At 37.5% G+C, this 20,017-nt stretch overlaps 1 protein-coding gene across 1 annotated transcript in view; it reads left to right on the forward strand.

The window, feature by feature from the left end:
• The first annotated feature begins 4,579 nt into the window (after positions 1 to 4,579).
• The window catches only part of LOC117789740 (octopamine receptor beta-2R), a 44,103-nt gene continuing 28,665 nt past the window's right edge, over positions 4,580 to 20,017 (forward strand). Inside the window, exon 1 of the mRNA XM_034628856.1 lies at positions 4,580 to 4,904. The gene's annotated coding sequence lies outside the window, so the exon portion shown is untranslated. The remainder of the gene's footprint in view (positions 4,905 to 20,017) is intronic.

Consider the following 20,017-nt stretch of genomic DNA (forward strand, 5'->3'; position numbering starts at 1 on the left):
GCCTGTTGGCCACCCGCAGATTGCGTCCTCCCAGCATTCTACTATGTTTATGTTTATGACGATTATTGTTATTGGTTTTGTTTCCACAGTTGTCGTTCAGCACAAAAGTCAATTAAATGCTTTTGTGGCAGACATTTGCTCATAATTGGATTATGTTGCTGTGTTTGTGATTATATTGCAGTTTTATTGTATTCGATTAATATTTCCCATGCAAGCAACACCAATCAGCTTATGTCTAAGCCTCATTAGCGCCCATATGTATGCAAGGCCAAACTGCATATTGTAATTAAATTGCAAAATGTAAAAATATTTTGATTTGAGACGCTCATTAAATTTAAATATGATAAAGTCTTTTACCTTGTAGAAAATATTGTCAACTGTTCTTCTACTTTAAACAGCTGTAGATTAAGCATTTTATATAATTTATTGTTAATTTAGTTCTTATCTTAAGTTGTTTTTGAACTCCTCAGATTTGAACTCATCTTAAAATGTTGAAGTCATTTAGTAGATATTGTCAACTATTCTTTTAATTTTAACAGCTTGAGATTACACATTTTATATAATTTATTGTTGGTTGAAATCGTATTTTTAAATTATCTTTAAGCTCCTAATAATTATTGGGTGGACTGCTACTAGTTGAGATTTAATAAATAAATTAATCATTATATTATATTCTTATGTATGTGAAATTCGATAATCATTAGAGTTTCGAATCGTTATTTTAAATCGCATTATCTTTGCTTATAGTCGAGATGATTGTTGTTATCGTCTTTGCTTGCAGACTTGGACAATCTAATGGTCTGTGGCCATCATTAATGGACATGTGGTGTCGTATTCTTAGCCACATGTTCAGCATTATTTGGCAATAGATTCGCATTGGCCAACAGCTCGAGCAGTTCTTGCTATCGAATTGTCCTTAAAGCTGCAATCGCTTGGGCATTGAACTGTGCAAATGTGTATTGTTGTACACAGACACACACACATCTGTATGCGTAAGTGGAGCTACTTTTGTGGGTTCACGTCCTCAGCCCTTGGCTTTGGCTTTGGCTTTGGCCCAGGCAACTGTTGCAGGCATGCGCATGAATGTGGCGAGAGCCTTGAATCTTGAGTATTTCTTTGCGAACAATAGAAGAATCGTATCAACCACAGACGCAGGTCACAAACAAATATATATCTTAGCTATGAGCTACTCCATCCTGTTTTCCCAGAGAGTCACAAAACTGCAAGCTTTTCAAATTTTTCTTCCATACTAGTAACAAATAATGACATTATAAGTAAAGCTAGAAGCTCGAACGTAGCGTACTTATCATTTAAACAAACTGGAAAATTATGCTGACGCATTGAAATTGCAATAAAAATGGGCGTTGTGGGAGACATGTGCACACATGTGAGCGTGTGTGACAAGCAATTTATGCTTGTCGTGCAGAATGTCAAACATGTCAATCAAAAGTCATTTGCGAGGCGACCCGCGTACCACGGGGCGGATGAATTGGCTTCACAGTGTGATGTTCCGCTTCGCGCTTGTCGACTATTCAAATGCACATATGCAACGGGAGTTGTACTGACTGTGCCAGTGTCACTGGCAATGACAGTGGCTCTGACAGTGGCTGTGGCATCGGCTGTTTGCCTCCAGGGAGCTGCATGCCACGACACGTCAATTGCATAGCAATTTCGACCGTCCCGACGCCTCGCTGGCTCTCTAATATCAATCCGCTTTGCGTTGCTGTGTCAGAATATTGAGAAGTTCTCTAGATTCTTGCAGCTGGGATCTAACATTGTTTCGTAAGCTTATTATTGCGGTAAAAATACGGATACTCCCGCTGGAAAACATTCGATTTTATGGATCCTTGAATCGAAGCAGCAAAATTTAAATTCCTTTCAATTTAAATTGCTTATCAAACAGCCAAACATATAAAATAAATTTTACAATATTACGTGCGGACCCTTTTGAAAGAAGAGTATATACAAAAACTGCCGGATTTTCAGGCAAGCTGTCTAATAAGTGTAAATATTTGTAGTGTTTGATGGACTGAATTTTCGTCATAAAATTTGTTTTAAGAGTAGTAATTCAAAATAATCTATTTGTTTTAAATATTGTTTTAAACTAAATTAAGTCTTCAAGTAGTTGTAGTAATTATAACGGAAAGAAAATAGAAATTAATAATTTATTACAATCGTTTATATAGTTTGAGAAATAATCCAATTTCTAGTACAAATAAGAGTATCTCAATTGATAGGGAGAAACTCGATTCTCTGCTAAGGAATTGAATTTAAATCATTCAGGATGTGTGTAATAATGTGTAATTCTTAAGATCTTATATGTTATTACACTTGGCCCTCGTTTAACACGGGGCTTACGTTTCTACAAAACCTCGTGTTAAGCGAAACATGAATTCAGTACAAAATATGGAGCTACGGTGCTGAAATTCAAAATTGCCAACAATAAAATTTTTGCATTCTTCAAATTTGGTCTGTTTTTATATAAGTTTCATAAATTTGTTCAAAATTAACCAAAAGTTATTATATATATGCCTTAAATATATTTAAAACATTCATATTTTAGAAATTAAAAGTTGGTATTGAATTAATAAAGTTACTTCACATAATTTATTAACAGGTTAAATTTTTTAAAAACTCAAAAATGTTAAAAAGTAAGAAAAAGTTTTTATTCATATCAAATTGGAAATACATAAAATGGCATTTATAGTTTAAGTCGTTTCGATTCAACATGTTTTCTTTTTTAGTGGCTTCCTATCAAAAAAATCGTGTAAAAACTAGGTTTTCAGGTTGTTAAAAGGGGGATGGGAGCAAAATTTGTAACCCTGTAAGACCGAGTTCGTGAAAAAAGAGTCCGTGTTAAGCGAGGGCCAAGTGTATAACTAGGGAACACGTAAAAAATGGTTCAATTAATAAGCAGAATACATACAAACATTGCATATTTGTCTATGGAATTGAATGTATGTTTATCTTTTGACGTTCTTTTTTGCTTGGATCAGTTAAATAACATTGAAATAAGCTCGCAATCTGTGTATCTATTGTTCATAATTTATGCAATGTACACACCAGGAGATGCAAATAATAAAATGAATTATTTTCAATATGCTGTGGCAAATGGTAAAGTAATGAATATGCTATATTTATCTTTACTGACATTTTTATATTTTTTTAAATGGAAGTATAGAATATGGCTTCTTTCTTGTATTATTTTTATTTTATATTTTTAATTTGCATCGAACTTTGTTTGCTTAATCGTGTGTAGAGCATGCGTAGTTCTGTTTGACGAGTAAAATCAACCTTTTGGCATTGACTTTAATACGTTTCTTGTTTGATTTGTTTGTGGATGGACGTTGCGTATGCTGCGGGCGTTTCTCCGCTTTATTTTGGGGGTTGGGCGTGTTGTGGGGTTTGAAATTTGTGCAAATTGAATTTATTGAAGTCTAATAGTCCCACGTGTAAGCGCTATCGGTTGAGAACGCCCAACAGTGCTGACAGCCGTCCATATGTGTATGTGTGTTTATATTTTTGTGTGTGAGACGTTGACGTTTGATGTCAAAATTGCTTGTTTTAGAATTGCGTGTGTGTGTGTGTGTGTGTGTGCTTATCAATTTGTACAATGCATGCTGGCTTGCGAGCTTGTTAGTGTGTGTTTATGTATGTTATGTTTAGGGGTAAGAGAGGTGTGGAGGGTATTTATAGCCATCTTAAAGGATTCCGCAGCGTACGCTTCAAGGCAATTCCAGTGCCTCGACAGTCGAGACGCAGCCGGTGTTGGATTCGGACTTGGCATCGACTTGACTTCAGCAACGAGGCACAGCATCGTTTTTCAGACTCACAGACAGACGTCGGCTCCGTCTGGCGGGATTTGTGAGCGACCGTGCGCGTCGAGTGAAGGCAAACATGGCGACACAAAGCTAAAGAGGGTTATTGTGCGCTATGTGCTTGAATCCGTGTGTGGTTGTATTTGTGTGGTGTGCGTGTGTGCGTGTGTTGACAGGCAACGCACCGCACCGCAACCACAGCCGCTAGCAGTGCTGCCAACGCAGTCATCGGATGACTTCATTACGCATAATTTACATTTTGTGGCATTTACGTTGAAATTTTAATTGGAATTTACTTTGCGACTTTTAAATAAACGGGCCTGTTTGTTGTTAAAAACTTTTCGCTGATTTTTCCGCCTGTTGACAAGCAAATTTGCCGTGTATTTAATGGCTTAGACAGAAGGCTTATTTGTTTAATAATATTCGGCAAAAGATGCCATAAAAACTTTCAAAACATTCTTCACTGGGCGCTGCTGTCAGTCAACGTGTCGAATGCGCAATATTAGACAGATAACGCACAACAGACAGGCGGCAATTAACAGCATGTAATTGTAAACGATTTACATGCTGAGCACTGTTAAACGTTAACAGCACTCTGTCGAGTGACTGAGCGTCCGCTTTGAGTGCAACCTGCGCGCCACGCTGAGCGACTCTCAGCGAAGGCGGCGTTGGCGCTGCCGCTGGCGTCGTCGTCAGCGTCGTCAGTGTCGTTGGCGTCGGCAATGGCGTCGGAATTCAGTTCGTTTCATTCTGTGCACATTCTGAGCGCGACTGACACTGTATCGGGCTTCGTGAGGCGCTCACACAAATTCGGCAATTCATTCGTCTGTTAACCGTCTGCGGCGTTGCCACGTCGTTGTCGTTGTCGAATTGACGTTCTCATTCGCAATCGTATGTTGAGAGGAATTGGGCGCGCGACAGCGGCAGCAGCATCAGCAGCATCATTAGCAGCAGCAACAGCAAACATCATCAGCAACAGCAACAACAAGAACTACAGCAACTACAACAACAACGAGAATAGGAGCAACGGAGGAAATTAATGCATATTGTTTGCAGAGATTACAAGCACATTGATTGCTCACAACGGTAAATCATACACTCACGCGAGATACGAATATATTCGCGCGCGCGTGCCATTGCGTATACGCAGCGTTGTCGACGCTGCCGACGGTCAACGCGCGTTCCGCTTCCGCTGCAGGGCCATGAAATGCAATTCGCGTCGCGCCAATTCTCAAAATGCAATAAGAAAATACTTTTACGAGTACAACAGTGCAACTAAACGAAAAATAAAATGAAATGAAAACAGCCGTTGAGCAGCTGCCGCAAGCAGCCTTCATAAAACAAAACAACACGGAACAAAAAAAGAGAATAGAAATGAAATGACATAAAGTACAAGTATTACACAGAAATTGTCTGTCATTTGTTGTACACACGATAGAAACAAACATGCATACAAATGCATTGCATACAAATGTACATGTGTATGCACGAGAAATTTTGTATGATTGTGGTTTTGGTTCATTTTTGTTGTGTTTTGTGCTATTGCATTTTTGCCCATTTAGTTTTGTATAATTTTGTATAATAATTTTCGCAATAAAATGTGTTATAAATTTTGTCGCGTAAATATCAAAAGAAACGGCACTTGCCGCACGTACGGACGATCAAAATATGCAAACTAATATGCAACAAAAGGCATTATCGCCATTGTGACAGTTATTTGCAACGAGTGCATTGTGCAAATGCCACAAACAACCTTCGTGATGAGCAACTTGTAATTAACACCAGCTCCAGATAACATCAACTAATGTCAAGCTGAATTTTGTGCACAAACTGAATGGCAAGAAATCAGGGAAGGCTACACTTAGCCTTAAAGCAGTCAAGTCATAAAGCCAAGAAGCCGTGAACGAGGCACTCAGGCCCTACTCGTAGAGTATGGGCTGGTCTAGTTATAAGCCAAGTCACATTGCTCTGCACACATTTGTAATGCCAAACGCCACGGGCGATGCAATCAAAGTTGCTTCGACTAAACGACAAAGCGGAAGTGTTGATATTGCCGCTGCTCAGCCAAGCAGCGACTGTGTTGGCGTCTGTGGCAGTGGCAGTGGCAGAGGCAGAAACAGAGGCATTGCCACTAGCAGTGCTGTTAAAATTGTTGTCGCATAACGACTTAAGCTGCTCAGCACGCAGCGTCAGCGATTCCGCCTGCTCTGCTTTGCCTCTGTCTTCTTTGCCTGGGGGTCACACTTGAAGCCACACACACGCACACACACACACAGGATACCATTCATAGTCTGAGTAACTGTAGTTCCCTTTAAAGACTCTTGTCTCGTCTGAGACTCTACTTTGTTTACTTATGCCTTCTATTTATTTTCTATTTATTCGATTTGCATTTCAATCTGACAGCGTCTGCGCTTTCAAACGCTATCAAAACTCTCTAGATTTAAAATGCAAATTTTGTTCAGAATTTCTCTGAGCTTGCATCTAAGTGTGAGTGTGTGTGTGTGAGTTGAACACAATTCCATAATAGGTTTTTCGGCTTTGGCATCTCAAATGGGCTTTTGGGTAAATATTGTGGCACTCAAATGATTTGTCGGCTCTTGACTTGGCTTTCAACAACTTTCATGAGCAGCTTGCCAGAAACTTGATGCATTCATCGATAATATATAATTAAATGGTGAGTCGAAATGAATAGCATTATATTATACATATTATCACAATATCATATACTGACCTTTGCTTACTTATGTGTCATAAATTTAATAAACCAGTGTCTATATTACATAGATACTTAAGATTAAAATAATATTGTATTTTATAAATTATTGGCAATTTGGTTACGGGCAAATTGACAGTGATTAGCAAATACGAATATTGATATTGAAAAGATTTCATCAACTAAAATTATAAACACTTATGATCGATTGATTAAAAGTCAACAAATTGGAAATAAGATATAAAATATATTGACAGAATTTCTGGGAGTTTCACATTTCGTACTTGATTCACAAAAATTCAAGATATTTTTTTAAGATATTTATAAATACTTTAATCAGAGATAATCTGTTGATTATCGACATATTAGGAATATCTAAATGAGCTAAACAGTTTATCGAGTTTCTTATAGAAGTGAATAGTTTAGGAGAGCATTATTATAATGCTTATATGAGTCAAATTCTTATCAGTTGAATAATTTTGTAGTGTAGTTGAGTCAGAGACTTGGGAGAGTCATTAAGACATTTGAACAGCAAATTTCCGGGCTTAATTTACAGTTTGAAGCATTTACAATCTTAAAAGAAAAGATTTATTATGAAATAAATTAGCTTAAACTGTATGGATTAAAATAAAAATGTGTACTCTGCTTTAAAGTCATTAAATATTAAGTAAACAAATGCAGCCGATACAATAATTCAAATATTTTGACAGAACGGAAACGGAAGCACAAAGTGCTGACTAAATAAGCGTCATTAATGCAATTGATTTTCTGCATTGCATTTGCATTTTGCGAATTGCTCTTCGGTGAAGCAGCTGGTAAAGTTTTATTGCAAATGCAATTTAAGCGAGATAACGAGTATGCTGTGCCACGCCCATGCTCGATGCGTGTAAACAAACCAGGCCACAGGGGCGGACTCATTAATTATGATACTTTGAGTCGCCGGCAGCGATAATGGGCGGTCGCTATTGGCATACGAAGACGAGGTGTGTGTAGCGTGTATCGCAGATCCAAGTTAAAGCGAAACCTAACCGCAAAACCGCCCATGCATGCCCCGAGCGAGAGAGCAGGAGCAGGAGCGGGAGCAGGAAGAAGGGCGGGAGCAGAGCATAGGAAAGGCGGTGGCGACAAGTGCTGAACAACGCTTTAAAATACAAGCTGGGATGCTTGGAATACGATGGTGAGGACGTGTGGTAGGGGAATGAAAGTGGGAATGCGTCTAGGGCGTTGTCGGCATTTTCTTGCTCAATCAACATCAATGGGGCAGGAATTTGCAATGTAATTTACGAGTACGTTCTCAAAGCGATGCCCCGCCGTAGACACAAAACGCGGCCGTCGATGTTGTGGGTCGTGTCAAAGCCAACCTTCGAGTGTGTAGTAAGGCAGAAAATTGTCGAGAAACCACAAGACCAAAAGCACAAGCAGCAGCACAAACGAACGGTCGTTGTTGAACAAATGAAGCAGCGTGAAAATTTTGCGCCAGGACGAACGCTTTGCCTTCCACTTGATTTCATGGCCTTTGGGATGGCAAGCGGACAAAGGAGCGGGGCAGACAGTGGGAAACAACTTCTAGATACGCTGGAGCGGCATTAGGAAATGCGCTTGATTAGAAAAGCTGCAAGCGATAAGAGAACGACAAAGCGAAGCGCAATACAAAAAAAAAAATATATATATAGAAATCTAATTGAATTTTATATGCCGTTGTTTCATTCTGACCCTGTCCCTGCCCCTGTCCCTGTCCCTGTCTCTGTCCTTGTTTCGCGTTATACTTTGCTGCATGCCGCACGCTTTGCTTTAATTTTCATTTCACACTCTTTACATTGCCCGCAGCCAATTCCGTCCTTCCGTCTGTTCGTCTGCTCGTCTGTCCGTCTGTCCGTCTGTTTGATGTCCTTGTCTTGTCGGCCTGCGCTGATTTATTGGCCGACGTCAGTGCTGCTCTTTTCGGGGCCAGCTTTTCTAATGTTTTTAATTGCCTGTCAGCCTGGCTGTCCAACTGTTGGCTGTTCAGCATATCAAAAACAGCCGCACCTACAACACCCCAACCAATGAGCTGTTGTCCTGCTCTCCTTCTATCTCTCTTTCCTTGTCTTTCATCTTTCCCTATATAATGCACAATGTGTGAAAAATTTGCCAACATTTTTGTTACAGCATTTTCCAAACTTGTCAATGACAATTATGAGATAGACGAAACCGCAGGCATTGTATATACACATATATATGAATGGGTATATGTATATGAGCATGTTGTGGTGTTGTTTCAGATTACACAGCAGGAAACCACAAAATCGAATTGAAAGACAGTCCCTTTACCCAACATAGTGAGGGAAAACTTGCGACGCACACAAATGTCAGCTTGTATGTGTGTGGCTATGTCTATGTGTGTGCGTGTGGGTTTCTAGTAGTATGTGAAAAGCAAATCAAATATTTAAAGCTCATTGAAGCGAAAACTTTGACACATGTTGAAGGCGAACGGAGCAGCATTTCAAGTGGATGTCTGTGTCGGGCGGTTCAGCATTTGCTTAGAAAAACTTTCATTGATTTGGCTTATTGGAGTGACTACAATACGAGAAAAAGGCAAAAAGGAACGGGAAATCCTCCTTAGCTAAAGCATTTGCGCAGATTAAATCGATTAAATAAACTTGTTTTGAGCAAAAGCAATTTCGTGGTTTTTCTCTTTGTCCAACTGAATTTTGTTTCGCATAAAATAAATACGAAATTGTCAAAGCGTTTAAACTTGGAAAGAAAAACCACAACAATAAAGTTTTTCAACTACAATTTGAAATATTTATGTTATTTGCCATTTTATCTGTTCAAATGCATTCTTAAGTAAATAATAATTATGCTAATAGATGTTTTCTATTTATAATATCAGTTGAGTATTGCGTCTACAACAATTGTCAGTTGAAATAAATAAATTGGTTTAATTCGCTTTTTAATTGCATGCATGTCTACCTCGAATGTGTTTACAAATCGACAGCTTACTTAATTAATTGTGGCAAGTGTGCAGTAATTATTAATTCCTTTATTAATATTCATACACAGTTAAACCAGCAATTTTTATTTTTAAAATGTTTTCCTCTTAATTCAGATAACATAATGTTGCAGCGTACGCGAAATGCAATTGAAACAAATTAAAATCAATGAAAACTAATCAATATATATATTCCCAACTAGTCTAAAATTATTATAAAAAATATATATATATATTGAGAAAGGGCAGTTCGTAAAGGCTATAGCTCATGACCTCATCGCCTTCAATTAAACTATTTTCAATCAAAATTCTAACTGTCGCATTCTGTACTTGAGCTTGTCTACAATAGAAGCTGTATTTAGTAAGTGAAAGAATCTCCGAGTCTGTATAACCTTGAGATTGGTTTGAGTAATACAAATATTGATGCTCGTTGTTTACCTGGCCTTCAAAACGATCGCATAGTAAAGGTAGCAGTTACTTAAGAAACTATTCTGTACGTAATTATTGTCTATCTGTCTGAGCTTGAATAAAAAAAATCTAATATGTACATTTGCTCAGAGTTTTAATTTGTTAATATTGATATTTGCACAACTGCATTTATACAAAAAAGTTCGTCAGATTTAGTTTTCTTTTCAACTTTAGTGAAGGGTATATTTCATTATCGTCACATTTGTAATACATATGTAAATGACAGTAGAAACACTAAGTAGACAGACGAGGTTTAAGTACACAAGTGAGTAAGTAGTATGATGCACCAGATACACACAAATAGATAATGATACACAGACACAACGAATGTATCTACAGATGCCACCCAGTGAGAACTCGTAAATGTGGTTGCCAACGTCGCACCGCAGTCATCCCTTTGTTGTGGTTTGTCTGTCCCAGATTGTGTTTGGCATTGAGCGCTAATCAGATAATAATAATCAAGTGGAATGGAATAGCAGTGGCCGTGGTCGAGTTTGTGGGCCGTTGCTCAATACTGCCCAATTTCCAGTTCTCCTTAAAGATACGACCTCAATAGAAAGGTGGTAATGCTTCCTTCGAACCCTTCGACATTCCCATAGTTGTTGCCTTTGCCAATTGTTCGTTTAAGTCGAGTGTCTGTCGAAGGCAAGTATTGTCTGCTCATTTAACCCTTTTTATGAGCACCATTTGAAAGTGCAGGCTCGAAACACTCAATGGAAGATAAACACAGAAGCAGGCCCACTAAAAATTGAACAAAAAAAAAAAAAGAAAAGAAAATGCAAAATAGTTGAAAAAGTATGCAAATGCGAAAAGGCTGCCAAGCGGCTAAAAAGTCCTCTACCGAATCTGTTTTTTCGGGTGTCACGGCTGAAGGATATGGGATGAAGCAAGGGATGGCATGGCAAGTGTGAAACGAAAAATAACAGAGTAAATTTAGCACCTGAACATGGGAGTAGAAAATGCGCTTTGCTTTTAGATTCTTTTTGGGCTGCCTGCGGCCTGTCGATAAAATCCACAAAAAATACTCAGAAACTGAAGCTGCAAAGTTGAAGCTAAGAATAACTTAAAAGCCAAGTTGAAAACACTTTGGAGCAAAAGGATTTGGCAATCAAAAGCAAACAAAATAAAAAGAAAGCTTGCAAAGTGACTGCGCACAAAGCCAGATTAAAAACAGATCCACAGATTATTGCACACTGTTCGTATGCGTAATGGACTTAAAGCTAATTTCAGTTCCATGAACGGTTTCAGAGCAATTGTATTTAATTAAAGTCGTTCGCAGAAGTGGACCAAAAGTCGTGCACGAGTCCGCAAATGTAGCTGTGTAATTTCCACAGCACTCTGCAGCATTTAAATTAAAAACTTGGCAACCCAAGCGGACCAAAGAATTACGCTAATAAAAACAAAAGAAAAACCAGAATCAAAAATAAAAATAGCAGAGAATTGCAAACAAACACATAGCTGGTAGCATCGTGAACACTATAAAATGAATTAAAAATTAAAGCCAAAGCTGCAGCAAAGGCCTGTAATGCAAATGAATTAAAAAACTTAAATGAAAGATATCTGGAAGTGAGGAAAATCGCTCAACTTTTAATTAGTTTGCTATGCAACCGAATGGAGTCAGACTGGACGGAGGCTGGTTCTTTCTTTGACTTTAATTTCAGTTAGCTGATTCATATTTTATTAAGCTTCTACCAACAGAGAAACAGAGAGAGAAAGAGAGAGATTGAGAAAGAAAGAGAAAAAAGCGCTTGCAGCAGCTGTGAGAAAACCAATTGGTGTAATATAGTTCGCTGTCAAAGTTCAACAAGTCAACTGAGAAGCTCTAATAATTACTATTTGCCTCTCATTGCACAAACAGCGTGGCGAACGAATAAACACTATAGAACATACATTTCAACTGCACTAAATTCTTAATTGACTTTGCTCAGCAGCTGCAGCAACACATGGCACAATAGAAAACACAACTAAATACAATACAAATCAAATTAATTGAATATTATGCATACGTCGTGTGTGCTAAGTGAATACCATCTTTGATGACCTTCGAATCATTCACATGGTTCACATTTGATTCCATAGAGATGTGTTTATTTTAAAGTGAAACAAGTGAGATTTTATACAATCTTATTGTAATTTTTTTGTTTTGCAATTAAACGAGTAATTAGAAGTATTATTGTTATTACAGCATCTGGAACTCAGGTAGCTCACTCAAGAGTTAACAAGAATTGATTGAATGCTTATTTGCTTACTTAATATTTATTCACATGCTTCAAACATTGTTGGTTTTACTTTCATTTATGCCTAAGCCAATTCGTGTTTATTTGTTTTCATTAAGCCGCAATTGATGACAAAATGCCTGTACACAAGTCATTATTAGCATTTATTAACTTTATACGACTCGGCAGCAAATGTTTCGCTTGTTAGACAACAGAGGCGAAAATAGCACCATTGCCGTATTTACACCCACACAACCCTATCACACACGCATCTACATACATAAATATGACAACAGCAACGGCAAAAGAATATTTTAATATGCCGGACCAGGCTCAGTCACAGATGAGTTTTATGGCCAATTATCTATTCTATGGGCCCATTAATGGTTCATTCGAATTTTGAATGGATTTCCCAGAAAAGACAAGGTAACGCTTCGCCTATTCAGCCAGTTAAGTTTTTCGAGCCCCCCTATTGTAAATTTTGTTTTTGTTTGCTCGAACATAATAAGTACGACAATTCCACGCCCATATGCCGTGTAATAGTCGTAGTCACAGTCGCAGTTATCCGTAGTCATCCGTAATTGGGATTGCAGTTTATGGTGCGCCGGACAAAACACTTGTGCGTTTTACGACTACAACATATTAGATTTAATTGACAGTTTCACAGTGGCAGCTGAAGCTAGCATTAAATTTATGGATCCCTCAGCACTTACATGTGTATTCTAAGTGAAATGTCGTTATATTTGATTTGTAATTTAAGCACCTGCCACGCCTGTCACACACACAATTCGCACACCTCATAATTTGCGCAGATATTTCAGTTATTTTCATGCACATCATTCAAATAGTTTTCTCATTTTCATTCCATTTAAGTTAATTTGTGCAGACCACAAACTGTTTTCAATTGACTGAGTAATATAAAAAAAAATAAGAAATCTAAATATATATTCAAATACGAGTAACAGATGTGATTGATAAATTTGAATTTCATATTGATATCTATGAAATAAATAGTATATATTGTTATTGACGTTGTCATAGATTTCCTTAATAAATTTGCATTTCAGCATACAAAACTTTAAATAAATAAATCAGTACCATTATCAAATGAAATAATTTCTATTATTATTAATATTAGCCCAAGAAGTCAATACAAAGATTAACTGCAAGTTTCTATTCATAAATTTAATTTAATTTATTATTATTCTATAAGTAATAAAATATATATGGCATAAATTATTGTGGATGGCGTATTTGTAGTTGCAAATGAAAATTATTTATACCAATTGAGAACGAGCAACCTATCATTTGATTAGCTTGGAGTCGGGTTCAACCTGAGGAGTTATTTTGCATCCAAGTGCAACGACAACGTTGATGTTGATGATGCCTCCAGCCTCCATGTTTGTGCTGCTTTCCGTTTGACTGGCTGAAAATGCAATTAAGACGTGATGGAATTTTCATCAATTAATTTCATTTTAATTGACATGCCACATGAGTCATTGGCAGCGACTTGTTGACCAGAAGCATTTATGAAAGTATATATTTGTTGCCAAAAACTGGTGATAAAAATTAAATAAATTAAGCCACGCATCAACAGTTGCCGCATTTATCGTTCTGTCTGTGTGTGAGTTCGTAATTGCTGTGCAATCAATGAAATTAATCAAACGCTCCCAAAGCCAAATGACTTCAGTTGGCTGTAGCCATGGCAATTGTCTGTTGATTTGCTTTTATGACTTTTTAATAACACTCTCGAGCCGGTCAAAAGTAAGAAGAGCAACTGTAACGCCCGGTATCTCGACTAGCCACTCATTGCTGCACTCAGTGGCACACTCACTGGAGTACTCGTTCGCATTCATTCACAAAATCAGCCGCATTCAGTCGCACTATGACTAAAGCATAAGAGCCGCGGCTTCAATTGCAGAGTCGCTCTACTTATAAGTGCATGTGTAATCAGCAGACTCTGACAGCTGAAATGTTGACGTCTGCGACGGCGACGGCGACTGTGACGGCGACAGCGACTGCGACAGCGACAGCGACTGCGGCTACGTGCGGTCCGCCAAACGCGAGCCACACATGAGCACGTACTGTAATTGAAATTCATAGATGCCAGTCAGTATTCGAGCAGGGCTCATATGTATGCAGATATGTATGTACACACACACATACACTTGCTAATACTTATTCACATATAAAATAATAATAATTCTTTTGTGCTCGTTTTGTAAACAATTATATATTAAGTTGGTATCGTTTGGTATGCAAAGTGCGAGTGCGTTTTGTTTGCCACTTTATTGCGGTGGCGGGGGTGTTTTTGTGGTGGTTGAGGTAGGGGTATCTACATCTTAAGATGCTTCAGCGTTATCTCGATTATCATCTGGCTGTCTGTGGGGGTTGCTCTCAATTGTCGTGCTATGAAATTCAGATGTTATCACGCTTATTCTAGTGCGGGTTCATTCTTATATCGCTTAGTTTCAGTTTAAGCTGACAACTGCAATTGAATGGAATACAGTGTGGATGATAATGCATAATGACAGGCAGATCAGCTGTGAGAGAATTGCTTTCTCTTTTAAGTATCGTCCAGGGTTTTCCCTTTGTCGATTTGCAGCGCATTCTTCAGTCAACATGGCGCAGCCTCAAGATTTCAATGATTTATTTGATTCAAACTGCACATGAAAATGCCAGAAATGGCCGCTGCTCGCTTCGCTGTCGACGCTGCACTAAAAATACTCAGAAGCTTTTACTTGCGTTCGGTATTTATATTTTTATTTCATTTCATTTAATTGCTCGGTTTGTTGTTGCCCGGTCTGTTGCGCTTGTTAAAGTGTTTTTATTTAATTTTGTATTGGCTCAAGTTCATAGCCCCAACAAAATATAAAAAGCTTCCTCAGTTAGATGCTCTTGTTCTGTTATTCTTGCAGCATTATTTTTGTTTCAATTAACCAAAATGTATTTTCGTTGGCGTTTTACGTCACTTTGGCAAATAAAAACAATGTCAGCTGCCGGTTCAGTCGGCTGCTCGAATTTCTGTCGAAATCCTATTGACCAGTTTATTGAGCTCTGCTTTCAATTTGACAATTGGAAATGGAAATTACTCGAACTGGCTTTTGTCAGTGTGACAAGCGGCGCTCAGAGTTCGGTCAAGAATTAATTGCACCTTCTGGCATAAATTTATCGTTCAGATGAGCAGCGATTGTCGCTCAATTCTGATTCCGACATTGATGCTGCATCAAAATGCCGACAGGCATGTGCAATCTGGCGTATGAGCAACGAACAATGAGCACATAATGCTTGCATCATTTAGTGGACAACCCTTTGCTGTTGTTGTTGTTCTTGCTGATGCGACGTTGTTCATGCAAATTTGATGCCACCCAGTCTAGGTCAGACCCAATCTCATTTCAACGCCCACGTGGCAATCCAAAGCGCTGCTCAGTTCATGCCAACCCGTCTGCTGAGAGAAAGAGAGTCAGAATCCCAGGAGCACGACACGATAATCACCGCTTTGCACATCAGTCAACCAATCAATTTAGTTGCCGCAACCAAGTCAACCCCTTGTCCTAACTACCTAGACAACATCAACCTAGACATAGACGTCATTAGAACCTTTGGAGCCAGACAGAGAGATAAAAGGCAGAGAGTGATGGACAGGGAGAGAGAAAAACTGAGAGACAGTCGCTGCTCTTGGCAGTTGCAGTGATTTTTATGTCTCCGGTTCTAATTAGAAATAGTACATTGGCTGACATTGAGCGTTGATTTATATGAAATGCGAACGGGATTTTTTTGCTTAGGTTCCCACAGACAATCAACAGCAGTATCGTTGTGGTTGACTGAAGATTTGCCTGTGTGTGTAAGTTTTGTTTTTAGGCTCTTACGTATTGTGATTTCAACGGGGTTTTTTTTTTTTGTGTGTGTGTATGCTTTGAACTACTTTATCATCCAGCAAGCCAATGACTGAATGCTTTCTTAATTGTTTGTAGCGTAATTTTGTGCCCCGTTCGAAAAAAATGCAATGTAATTAGCATACAAAGCACGTAGCGTATTCAAAGTGCAATAAAATTTGTATTAACACTATTGTTGTTATTGTTACATAGTTAGTAAATTCTAAAAATACTCTGATAAAGGGTGTTCTAGTCCAATCATGAGATCCCATGATGGGATCATCAGAGAGTTGAGCTGGTTCGTTCTGGGATCTAATCATTTTCATTTTCTACTTATATATAGTCTGTACACATTACAGGGTATCACAGCTGCGACACTCTAAATGTTTCTATTCATTCTTGATGCAATCTACAATCAGCAGGTGAGACTTCGAGCTATTGTCTAGCATCTTTGCGAGGGAATCTAAGTTTGTTTGTTGCTTTGTTATTTCCACTGCCGCAAACTGTGCTCGTCACTAGTGAGTCAACTGGTTTATGTGTTGAGAAGAACTGGCAAATCAAATGTGTGGCTATTAAATCTGGCTAATCATCAGCGTGACAAATTTTCACAGTCAATGCCATGGAGCATCAATTGACAGCTTCTGAGCTTTTACTGGTTGAATTCCTGTTTACTCTCGCTCAAATTAACCTCAATAAAAATATATATTATACATTTAATATATGTTTAAATGCACGCGTCATGCACGATATGTGATTACACTTGGCAACAAATTTGGACTTTTTTCCTTCTCAACTGATAGATATGGTGCCCCATAAGACGAAAACCATTTTGTTTCAATGGCAGAGTTTTCTTTTTGAATTTTTTAAAATTTGTCTTTTTTTTCATAAATTTTTTTTTGAGGTGCGACCACATTTATCATCATTACTCGAGAATGCAAAAACCAAATGCTTTACTATTTCTGAAAATTAATTAATATATGTTTCTGTAATTCATTTATACACATTCTAAGATACAAACCAGTAGTTTTAGAGCTATCAATTTTTAAATTAAGAAAATGATAATTATTTTTATTGTTTTTTTTTTTTTTACCTTTTTTAACTTCAAAACTTACTTTATATTTTTGAACTGTGGTTTGAACCTGTTATTGCATAGCTGCATTATTTAAGCGTCGTTTAAGATATGTTTTATTTAAATATAAAGAGAGACGGCTAAGTTATTAGCATAAAAAACAAAAATAGATAATAAATAATTATTTATTTGCTGTTTAATTTAGAAAGGTTTCGAGTCTGACGAGCTTCCAAATCGTTTGATATGTCCCATAAGAGTTTTACAAGCTGTTTTAGTTGGGATATTCTTAGAATAAATGAAAGCTCATTAAAGTTCACAAATGCTTAAGTTGTTGAAGAATGAAACATTTCAGATCTACCACGGCCTGGAGTCTGAGTATTTTCTAGTTTAAATTCATTTCAAAAGGTCTTAACTATCAGCAAAATAGATAATTTACATAAATTTCTAGGATTCACCAGCTGCCGTTGTCAACCCTTGACACGAAAAACTCATTAAGATGTCTGCTAGAGCCTTAAGGCTAATGAATGAATGAACTTGAGTGTGAGTGTGAATTATGAAATTTGTTCACATCTAACAAGTCATAAATGTTTTGCCCGCCAGCTGGAAGGGTTGGTAATGCCCCCTTAACACCTAAACACCTAAACACCGACATTTACTAGTGACAAAACGACACGCACCGCACATGCCACAAGCACTCACTTTGTGCCACATGTGTGTGTGAAAGAATGTGTGTATCTGTGTATTTGTGAGTGCAGTGTAATCTGATTATAGTTTCAAGTGTCCGCATCGAACATTGTTGATGATGTAATTAGTTTGATAGACAATAGCTGTAAAGTGCAAAATGAAAATTGCATTACGCCATGCCTTTTCTGAAAATTGTGCAATTTTTAGTATGTTAACTGGGACTCGTTACGGGCTGGAAAAAATGAAATAATTAAAGGCATTTAATTTTAAAATTGCCATTTAAATGCGTAATTTGTATTTTTAACCAATGTCATTCACATGTTTCGCACATTCTCTATTTAATGAGCTTTACTTTTTATTGCCAGTCAATATAAATCAATTACGTTAGTGTTTAATATACACAGGAACCCAGCAACAAAAACAAACTCGTCGGTTACTCTGATTGCCACTAACAAGTAAAACCGCAAACAGAAATAAAATATAAACAATCGCAGTCAAAATAGATAAGAGTGCTTCAGTCAGGCAGAGATGTAAAACAATTCTCGACTTGTATATACTCTGTAGCGTACATTTTCTAATGAACTCGAATCTTTTCGTTATGTAAGAACTTTAAGCATGTTTCGACTTAATGAATGATATTTGGAAAGTCCCCTCTAAGCTGCATAAAATACTAAATAATTAATGTTATTGAAGAGAGTTATGTCATGAGTCAAAAGTTAGAAAATACTATCCAGTCAACTCGTGAGAATTGCTTTGGTTAGAATAAACAAGGGAACTCCATTATTGGCCATCAAGTAAAGTAGTTTTTGTGTAAACATAATATGATATTATCATAGAATTGTACTTTGTCAGAGGTGAATCATTTACCTGTATCTGAACGGCTAATCAATTCGCCGCCTTTGGCTGGTTTGCATTGTGTAATTAACACAATTCCTACACATGTTACGATTACATATTACGCATACGCGAGGTGGCCGCCAACAGCTATGTGCCGAAAACAAAAATCAATAAATAATGTCAGTCCCCCTGCCGAAACTTAACGTTCGGGATTTAAGGCCAAATTGATCTAAAAGATAGCTAAAATTAAAAACCGCACACAATTTATTGCACGACCAAAGTGATGCCCGCGGGCGCGTAAATATAAGTATGCCAAATTACATATATGTATATAGAAATATGGTAAATTTAGTTCAGAAAGTGGTTTGGCTCTGCGTTTCAGGGGACTCGAAATATTTTATACGAATACTTATCATTCTTATTTTCAAATAAAAGAATAGGAAAATAACTTAATAAGCTGAATAAATCTCTTTAATTAGCTTGTTGAATACCAATAAGAATTAAGTCGTTAAGCACTTTAAGTTTTATATGCAGAAGACATGATTGCTCGATTGTTAGATACCCTGTACTCGATTGACTCTCGATTTCCTTCTGTTTATGTACTTCATTAGATATACATAGAAGCTGTTATTTAAAACAAATTGCGTGTAGGGCATACAAAAGTCGACATGTCACAAGTGCTACCTCTAGTTTCTATCATCATAAACTAAAATGTTATGTCACATAAAATTATCCCACAGACAGCTTTGTGGTTCTTTAATTAACGTTCGCTATTTTTGGCCAAATGTTTTTCGATGCACGAAAACATCAAAATTGACAATTTTGTCGGTTGACCGCTTGTGCCTGCGATGTTAAATTATTTGTTGTTGGTGCCTGATGCAACCCGTTTGAGCTATTTATTTGCAATAATTTCGAGGAAATTCTCTGACAGCTTTGTAAATGGATTGAAAACATTTATAATTATCACGGCAGATAATGCTGCAGTTGTACAACAATAATGAAAGGCAAACACAAATTTATCCAGGTAACAAGGCTCTCTTTTATGTGAAATAATCCAGTGTCTTTCCTTTCTCTTTGCTGTTGACAAGTTGAACGCTTGTTTTTATTTTCTTTTATCACCTGCGGCGTGTCTGTTTCGCCGTCAGCTCAAACGCCATTTGCGTCAGCTTAAGCATTAACGTCTCTTACTACCAACACCCACGACATTTAAGACCACAGACAAAAACCTCAACGAGAACAACAACAACCAGCTGCAATTGAAAGCATTGTCTGTCATTTGAGGTTTGCTGGCATATTTCACGCGCTTTCTATTTCAACTTCAACTTAAAACCGCCAAGTGCTCGGCTGAAAATATTTGAGCCAACTT

Source organism: Drosophila innubila, assembly GCF_004354385.1.
Source record: "Drosophila innubila isolate TH190305 chromosome 3R unlocalized genomic scaffold, UK_Dinn_1.0 2_E_3R, whole genome shotgun sequence".
Taxonomy (NCBI): domain Eukaryota; kingdom Metazoa; phylum Arthropoda; class Insecta; order Diptera; family Drosophilidae; genus Drosophila; species Drosophila innubila.